Source organism: Symphodus melops, assembly GCF_947650265.1.
Source record: "Symphodus melops genome assembly, chromosome: 23".
Taxonomy (NCBI): domain Eukaryota; kingdom Metazoa; phylum Chordata; class Actinopteri; order Labriformes; family Labridae; genus Symphodus; species Symphodus melops.
In genome coordinates, this window is record NC_136713.1 from 5,904,681 (window position 1) to 5,915,037 (window position 10,357).

Consider the following 10,357-nt stretch of genomic DNA (forward strand, 5'->3'; position numbering starts at 1 on the left):
AAACGGCTCAATTTAATTTTTTTCTCCTTTTTATCTCACCTGAACGGAAGGTTTGCACGCACATTTGTGAATTACCCGAGTCTCATTCGGTGTAAATTTGAGCACACTTTACATTCATTAATAAAGAGGAGAATAAAATCCCTCAGTTCCTGCAGCAGAAAAACAGACTCCATTTTTACTCACACTTCATTTTTAGAAGCCCAGTTGAGCTTTATTGGCCATTCTATGCAGCACAAACGCACACAAACAGCCATTCCTCTTCAAAATATTAGAGTCTGTGCTGATTGCCGCCACCTGCGTTATCACACGGGCCACTAAACAGATGCAGGAGAACGACTTCAGTGTAGAAATCACAGCTGAGACGTGGCGTGAAATCTGGCAGGATGCTGAAAGAATCTGTTTGAGCAGCAGCACGGAGACAAACTCAGCGCTGAGTGGCTCCCATGAAAAGAAATCTGTGGTTTGTGTCTGCAGTGGACGACGACAGACGACACCTACAACCTCTGCATGCAGCCTGGACGCCGAATGGTACACCGCTGGGCGAGTATGGCGCACAAGCTGGAGGGTGTTTTTGGCATCGGGTGTGATGTGACCCGTCTGTTCTGGTTGTCTTTACAGGGGGAGTCACGGCAAGATCTGTGCGAAGCTGTCAGTGTCACACATCTTAAAGCAGAAAACAACGAAATGCTGAAACCGTACGTGACCTTCTCTGAAGACACTTTAATCAAGCTCTTTGTTTTTTCAAAAACAATTTGGGATCATTTTCAGTTTTTATTAAGATGAAATGTCGACTGGGAAGCTGGACAGTCGACATTTTCACAAAGAGAACTTTGGAGTCATCCGCCATTGTGGTTGTAGTCCTTCTTCTCACTCATGGCTGTTGACAATAAACTTGAGGCTTTGTGGATTAACTTCTTTCTTAATCTGAAACACGGGATAGTTTGGCTTTCGCAAAATGATTGAACCTAATCCTAATCCTTAAGTATGAAACATTTTCTGTAACCGTCAGACATCTGAATATTGTTTTCCTGCCATCATAAACCATCATTTTCTCTGCAAGTAATCAACCTGTTGCCGACCTTTGACCTCCAGTTAATCAACTCAGTCACTACTGAGCGTCATCATGACCTTACCTGGATAATCATAAAACATTCTGAGCGTGTAAATCACAAAAAATATATTTTTCTTTCCTTTCTTTGACATATCTCAATCTTCTGATGTGTCTTTGCTTGACGGTGTGCAGGAAATCAAATCAAAAGACGAGACCTTTTCTGCAGCTTAGGGTCCGTCACAGAGGCGACACGCCGCCGTCACAGCCACTCTCTCTCTCCTGTCGTTCCAAATTGTGTTTTACAGCATCTGTTCATTATAGATGGCCGACATGATGGATATGGTCATAATATTAATGTAAGACTGACACAGCAGAGACATGAATCACGGCCGACTTTATTTCAAAGCCGGCGTTTCATTGGCTCGCCACTAAAAAGTGATATATAAACGTCAGCGAATGGCAGTCGTAAAGCATTATGAAGTACATTTGATGGTGCATTTTGGCCGTTATCAACCCGCTCTTATTTCCTAATGTTTCTTCTTCATGTGACTGCCACGCTTGCAGTCATTTACAGATCATGTGCTCCAACTGACTCCGCCCTCTGTCTGTGTTTCAGGTGCTGCTTAGCTGTCAAAAGGTAAGAAGATGTTCTCATATGTGAAGCTTTAACCTCGAGGTACGGACGGGTGGATGTTAAATTGGAAGCATTCAATCAATTTGAAATTTCATTTCCCATACGTGTGCATGATGTACGACCGAGAGGTCTTTAGAGTCAACGGAGGAAGGAAGAGTTTCTCTGTCAGGAGGTTTATTTATGTCACGCACGTTTAGAATAAACAAAGACGCGTCAGTGAGAGGTAGAACTACAAACATGGAGGTGGCCCTTTAACAAAAGATGCTTTATAATTGTTTTTGTCGGGTACATGTATCACCTCAAATATTTCCAACAGTTTTCAAAGCCAGAGAAATCCTTCTTTTTAAAGTGGAAACTTGTCGTAGCAGCCGCCATAACTGACACGACGCGTTTGTCGTTGCCGTGGAAACACCAGTGTCACGTCAAAGGCCGCTGCATAAGGAAGGGTTAGCTGTCCCTGAAAGGCTGTATGTGCTGCTGTGTAGATTATACTCCGATACATCAGCTCGTCTGTAAACGTATTCTCTTCCTGACGTCGGTTTTAACCGGTCGTCATGACTACGGCGAACTCGGGAGTTTGTTTTTATCTGGGATGTGGGAGGGAGCAGAGAGAATCACTCCCATGACTCCCCACCAGCCTCGATGTCATCTTTTGTTATTGTTTTTGTTGAAGGCCCCCGGTGGTGGAATCTACGTACTGCACCTTTAAGGAAACTTTGGAACAACAGAAGAAGCTGAGCATGTCGGCTACTTATCCTTTTTATCTGAGTGTTTGACTTTCGACCTTGAACTCTGTCAGACTTTGATGTTTTTCTAATCACAAATTAAGCAATGGAGCAGTGTTCCTGTAGTTTATGACCTCTTTAAAAGAGAATTATGAGCGTTTCTGTGACAGCGTGGTCGAAACATTCAGGAGATTCGCCCTCATTTCGTGACAGATCGGGAAAATTGCTGCTTTCATGTCTTGCTTTTTAAAATCAGCACTAAATTAAAGCCACATGCTTCCCCCCTCAAAAAAAGACGATCCTTTATTGGATCTGGAAAACATTGAAGTATTGCAAACATGCATGACACCTATTTCTGCTCATTTCATCTGCAGATTAAAGATTAAACATGGCATGCAAGGATCTTTTAGACGAGGAGAATTGGGTAAGAGGCCGATAATTCACCTACGAATACAGAAATCTGAGTGGAGATCAGAGATGAAAGTGATATATGACATCTTTCCTTGATGGATGTAACGCCTCCTGTGATTGGCTGCTGCTCTGTGACGCTGCAGAGAATTGGCTGAAGGTTTGTGTCAGTTAACGGCATAATCGCTGCAACTTAAGTGGTCAAGTGGTCCCTTAGATGTGTGTGTGTGTGTGTGTGTGTGTGTGTTTTAGAAAATCTCCCATCCTGCATCCCTCGCTCGCCCGCATTCTCAAACCGCGGCTGAAAACAATCTTCATCTAATATTTTTCCACGACATCAACTAATGTAAATTACGACGGGGTGTTGGTATGTTAGTCTGTAATTACACATCACCCCCCTCCCTCACTCTCTCACCCCTCTCTTCTTCTTCTGCTTCATTTTGAGCGGTACTGGTTCTTGTGTTCAGGCCTCCTCCCCCTCCTCCTCGGCTCTGCGGCTGCCTCCAGCTCGTCTTGTTTGAAAGACGACTGCTGCACCCTACAGTTTAAAGTCTCTCACTGAGCAGCTCACACACAGATTCTCCCTCTTGTGTTTCCACACTCGAATCTCAACAATATCTGTAGTTTTTTTTTATATCAGAGACAAAGAAAGCTTCTGTGTCTCCATATCAACAGTCCAAAGCAAAACTCCCGACGTTCTGATTAGATTTTTGTTTTTTTTTAGTGTCGTTCTTTGATCGAAGAAAGGCCTCCTCTGTTATTCTGCTGCTTTATAGTGCGTCCAACTCTTAAATGATTTCAGCACGCTGGCTTCAGTGGAGACTTTTTAGTGTCCTGTGATGGTCGAAATGAAATATCAAAGGCTTCCCCCTCGTAATGAGGACAGGATGCTGGGATTAAATGTGATCACTTGGTGAATTTTAACATTAAGATCAAATTTAACATCACTTACCCCAAAATACAAACAATAATTTCTCTCTGAACTTATCCTTTTCTGCACATCAAAAGTTAATTTAGCTTCAATATAAAATAAATATCAGGTGACTATGACGGAAATGATTGCAGCCCAATAATCAATTTTCTTTTTCTTTTTTTTATTTTGCGGAAAATAAATGTAATAATTTAAGTTTAATCTAAATAATCCAGTACACAACTTCTTAAAGTCATTGTGTGATTTAAGTCACTTTTTGAATTTACAAATTCAACATTTTCATAATTCATACATCTGACTCTGCAAACACTCACACGTGTTTGTCCAGATTTTAGTTATAAAATAAAAATTTTAAGTCGTAGAAAAATGATTTAAATCTTGACGTTAATTTTGAATTCTTTTTGATTAAAAAATAAAATTTGTCACGGTGACCGTCCTCTTTATTTTAGATCATTTCTTCCAGTTAATTTTCTGTATTTTAGAAATAGTTCTTGGCTATTTCTCCAAACATGAACACGACTTCTCAGAGCAGATAGAGTCAGACTCTTCATTTTCTCTGAAGACGTGAGAAAAACACGAAAACAGATCGACTTCATCCATAAGCTCCACGGTCAGATCTGAGCGATTCATCAAATAGATATTACGTAATATAAAATAATCTCCATCACGGGGCTCAGCGGCATAAGAATGTGTCATAACGCTGATTCATAGTCAAATAATAACAGGTTTTAAATCCTGCTGAAGAAACAATGAACTTGACATGATGAGGTGTTTTATTTCTGGATGTAAAAAAAATTCAGATTTTTTTATTTTACTGTGAATTAAGGTGATTCAACTTCAATTAGACAAAACTTTTTTTAAGTTCAAACGAGAAGCAAACACTTCGTGCTGCAAGTTCGGCACATATGACCTTTTATCAAGACTCAAATATTTTGACCTTTGACCTTCTGACAGGTGTGATGATTTCAGAACAAATCTCACGGAGCACAGAGCTGGTCAGTCCCTCCTGAGGTACAGTAGTGAGATCCCTCATGCACACACACACACACACACACACACACACTCTCTCTCTCTCAGCCCAATCTGCTCGTACAGTATTTCCAGAACAGATTTATCTCTATTTTCGAGCATCAGACTGAAAGAACTGCCACGAGACACTCTACAAATTCAACAATATTTAACAGTATTTTAAGGATCTTTTTTCTGCTTTCTAACATCTATCACAGCCTTTGTGGAGATTTGTTTTTGCATTATTTTTATGACTAAGTGCACAGATATTTCTCAGCCTGCAGATTGGTGACCAATATTAAAGGATAAAGGTCAAACAAACATAGACAGATGAATCTGAGTTTTGCACAGTTTGTGCAGCCGGTTCTTTTTCTTCCTTCGATCAGTCCCCGCTTCATTGATTCAAAGATGCTGATAATCATTATTGAGTGCATCAGAGAATTCAGCCGTTCAACCTGGAGAGGGAGATGTTCAGAGTCTGCAATCGTAAAAAATATCAGATATATTTCTGCTGTTTAGATTTATTAAAGAGGTGAGCGGCGGATTCACAATGCATCAATTATGTTTGCTGTAATTGTTGGTGTCCGTCACGACGTGAGGTTCTTCAGAGGTGAGATAATAAATCTTTCAAACTCTTTATGTTCAATCATAGGAATAAATATTGTGCAGACGAGAAAAATCTTCAGAAACAGCTCTGTGAAGAAGCCACTTAAAAAAGTGTGTTTTAGTTGTATTTGAAGTTGTTTCTTGAAGAGATGGGAAACCCTCACTCGGTCAATCAGCTGACTTTATTTGCACCTTTGCAGATTTTTGTGACACGGCAGGACAGAAGATTCAGTCTGATGTGAACTTAAAGAGGAAGCTGCGGTCCAGCTCGGTCAAACTTTGTCGTTCGTTTCTGTCACAAATGTTGACTTATCGAGACTTTTTTTTGCCTTATCAGTCTTCAGAAAAAGGTTTGAGTTGCTGGTTAATAAATGCAATAATCAGTAAATTAACTGTCGATCCTTCCTGTCAAAATGACCTTGTAGTTATTTTCTGTGTGATTTATCTCGTCATTGTATTTTCCTGCTGCAGACAGGTACCTGAGAGCGCAGGTCGGCTGTACACGTGGTTCTCTATTGGTCGTTTACATGAATCAATGCGTGAAGAGACAATAAGAGGTCAAAGCAAGGGATGAAGGGTCACTTAGTAAATGTTCTCCAGATGCAGCCGCGATCCACCATCAATCCACATCTTCAAATCGGAAAAAAATGCAGAAAAAAATGTCCTCTTATTTTGAAAATCCTTTTTTTATTACAAAATAAAAGTCACATTTTGTCATAAATCGTCATAATTATCTCTCTGTATGTGAAAAATAATTTAAAAAAATATAAATGACGTCCATTACACTCTGACGGTGTCGATAACATCCAAACATCGTACACATAACAAATATACCCTCACACGTCTGCAGGCTGTTTAATTCAATGCAATCTTTATCATCCATCGATTTAAATCACATCTCAATATGCTAATGAGATCATTATCATGGAATATTTAAAGCAGTGACAGCAACATATTAGTGTGCTGGATAATGAGCCGTCAATATGCATAATATACACACGTAATTAACAGATAAAAAATATCCTTATATCTGTCTGACACATGATGTATTTATTCTGCTAATGTGCTTTTTATACACAATACTTTAAGATCTGCAGCAGTGACTTCATGTCAAAATCTTCTAATCATAACTTTATTTAAATCGAAATGAGGTGACAAAGGGCGTTACAGAATGCTCAAGGTCAAAACATTGACGAGTTAAAAAACTGAGTAAGAATAAATTAAATGAATCAAAGCAAAACATGAATCAATCATTAAAAATATGTGCTTAGCAAAGATTTAAAAACAGGTACAGGGTTTCTTCTTGTAGGGTCTTCAAGAGCTGAGGGGCTCGGTTGCCCTTGGTTACCAGCCTTTACCACATGTCGTGGACAAAAAACAACACAAGTGATGTATCCGTACGCGGAAGGGAATATTCAAATATCAGCGTCTTACCTGAAGTCCAGCTCGCAGCAGAAATGAAAACTCTGAACTCCCCGAGTGTGCAGTTCAGAGACCAGCGTGCCAACGTGGAAAGTTGCCACGGCGACTGCTGATGCAGCACACAGACCAAAAGTGTCTCAGCAAAGACTTTCATTCAGACACAGTCGATGAAAGAAAGCAAACTTTATTGATAAAGCTTCTTTATAAAATGCTTTTCCAAAGAGCAGAGAAGTAATCCACTAAAGGTGGTTTGTAATAATCTTTCAGATGTAAATTAAGGCACCAATAAGAGTTTCTCAATGGCATAATAAAATAAAGATGGAGGTCACACAAGTCAGGGCTTTAAAGCAAAACGATACAAATGTCCATGCTCGAGAAACATTAGAAGTTGTATTAAACAAAGACGATGACATAATGTTAAGATTGAATTCATTTATAACCTCTGAGATCGGACGTGTTCGGGGTTATATGGCCGTAAAACCAGGTGTGTTTATTTCCACGCTCGCGTCAGCGGATCTGGAAGTTCCCCCCAGAAAAAAGTTCTGTATTAAAAATAGAAAAAGAAAAGAAACTACAGAATTAAAGATCTGCTTTTTTTCAATTTTCAATTTTTTTTCAAAATAATGGATTGTTATTTGTTTTGGTCCATTTGATGGAGGGTGCAGATTGAAGTTAAATAAAAGGTGAGCTCCGATGCAAATCTTTGTACAGATCTCCGTCGTAGAAGCGGGCCTGATTGCACCTTGTGTTGAAGGACTGGCAGGAGGATGCAGATGTGAGGATTTGAGAGGGGTCAGAGGGAGCTAATGTTAGCCTGAAAGCTAGCGCTAACAGTCCTGATCGAATGAGCGTACGTTAATTTAAATCATATCCTGGGAGAGACCCATTCAGCGGGCATGTCGGTGGTCTATTTCTACAGGCCGGCCTGGTTGTAGCTACACTTTTTAAATCTGTAGAAGCCACGTGAGATGTTTGAGGGCTGTGATGAGGCTGGAGATGAGTTTCCATGATCTCTTCAGCAGTTTGCAGGTCAAATAGCAAAAAGAGACAAAATAAATGCTGCTTTAATAAATGTTCCAACGTCGGCCACAATGATCCGGGACATCGAGTAGCTGACAGGGGCTCAAGATGTTCTTTGTCATATAATGTAAGTGAGGAGCAGGAAGCCTGTGGAAGGAGAGCTCAGGCCTTTAGATTGTGGTGGTTTGAAGGATGATTATCTCCGACGCGCGCTCTTATTTTGTGGAAACATGCTCCTTTGAAGCCCTGATCTGTCTTTACTCTTCATGTTGTGCCTTTAATATTTTCCTGAGATTTCCTGCTACTTGTAAGAGGGGTCAGAGTTTGGGATTAAAACCTCGGCTCACCAGATTATCTGATTGTGCAGAAATCTGAACTTAATCCAGCTTTAGACGCTGACACTTCTGTGCAAACTGAAGAAGAAGAAGAGAGGCTTTGACTGTGCCTGAAACCTGAAGACTCGAGCAGTAAATAGAAACCTGATTGTCGTCTCGCTCTCTGTAATCTGATTGGGCACGTTCCCTTTCGAATCGAGGGCACCGCCAAAACAAAAGATCACCAATCAGATAGCCGCAGCACCCACTGAACTTCTTGGCATGCTATGAATGCTTCGCCCTCTCATGTGCGCTCGTATCTCGCAGCGAGATTCCCCGTGTCGCTTTTATGTGTTAATCGTCACCGCTCAGTGAGACTATTGTGCTGTCTGCATCGCCAGGGGAGCAAAACCGAAGAAAAGGAAAAAAAAAAAACGAAAAGACGGGTGGTGGGGGGAGTTTGAGACTGCCAGCACCGTTTCACACGAGCAGAGAATCGCCTCATCACCCCGCTGACGAAGGTCCAAGAGTGCAATGTGGTGCTCTGCCACCGCAGACGAAGAGTCTAATTGGTGGGAAAGAAAATGAAGATTTCATGTCTGTGTTCAGGCTGGAGGGACAGTTATCACCCAAAGTGTTTTTACGTATCAGTGAAAAAGTACCTGCTGTACCCGCATACAGCCGGACTCTGAGAGACCGATTCAACCTTAGGAGTTGAATTAACGATAAGTCATCTCCTTAAAGTCCCTGGAAAACAGGCGAGAGTACAAAGTGTACAAAGAGTACAACATCATGCACTGTATAAAATGATCTTCAGTTGAAAGCGAGAATGTCCTTTAATTTAACCCTTAAATAACGTGTCGGTCGAAAAAGGTCAAGTCCGATGTGCTTTCTAACACGCTCCTAATGATTGCATGTTTGAGGTTAAATCAGGATTGTAAAAAGGAAGTCCGTTAATCTTAAACCCTAAAGTCTCTTAAACTCCTTTAAGCCTCTTCTTCATTTTGTGTAGCTTACATTAAATCACTTGATCAAAACTTTCCCTGTTTCGTCTTTGGTGACGTCTCACATGACCTGAAATACTTCCAGCTGTTATCAAAGCCAGAAAAAAAAAACCTTGGATTTTTTTTGTCCTTTTCAAGAATCTTTTTTTTTATTTTTTTAAATCCTATAAATGTGGCGGCTTTGATTAGAGAACGCCACACAGAGACAAAGTGACGACCCGTACCTGTGTCCGTAATAAATCAACAAACACATTTATATTATTATTAACGTTTCTTTTCATTTGAACTTTTTCTGTGCAGGAATTTTAACAGTTTGATTTTGTTTCCAGTTTTTAAATGATTTTTCTGGAAATAAAAACCCTTCGTGTGAACGTGTTTACCTCCGTCAGTCAAAGATGAAATCATTTTCACTTAAAATACATTAAAACCGCTCACATTTAATGAAATGCCTCCATGTGTTTGGGAGGAGAGTTACAATAATTAAATGTTCATTATTATTCCTTTCTGAACTTTGGTGTTTTTCCACCCAGGATGTAAAAATATGGATTTGTTTCCCAACTTGTGAAGTGAATCTCTGCCGAGTCTTTGACAGAAGGAGTTCTTTAACCTCCATCCCCTGTTCTCTGACGGACAAATCATCGTTTGTGTTTCCACAAAGACGCCGTCATGTTTCAGAAATGAGCTCTCAGGGCGTGTTTGCAGCGGCTGAACAAAGGCGAGCTTGGAGAGGTTGTAAGGTTGCAGGACTGTGAGGAGAGAGAGTGGCGAGTTACGCCTCAAACTGAGCGACGCCTCGTTCGCTGAGACTCGCGGAGTGCAGAGGAGTTTAAAGGTTGAGCCGAAATCCAGAAAACGTTTGACTCTCCTGCATGAGTACACTCAGTATGTGTGAGGCTTTAATGGTCAAACATATGCATATTTTCCTCCAGCTTTGATGGAAAGCATTCAGTATCAGCTTTCTCCCCCTCAGACGAGGAGGGGGGGGGAGGCTGCAGCAGGGGGTGAGGAGGGGAGGCTGCAGAACAGAAGTTAGGTTTTCGCCACGGTACCGAGCAGTTATTTTATTGACGTGGGAAGACACGGGAAACGAGCTGCTTTCACTCTTGCATGTCGAGTCCTTCTGTTGGCGCACAAATCCAAAACAATTTCAACATTTTGAGAAATACGGGGGCAGCTGGCGTTCCCACAGCCGCGCCGGAATTAGCCGTTTACGCGCTGCAACCCTATCTGCTCT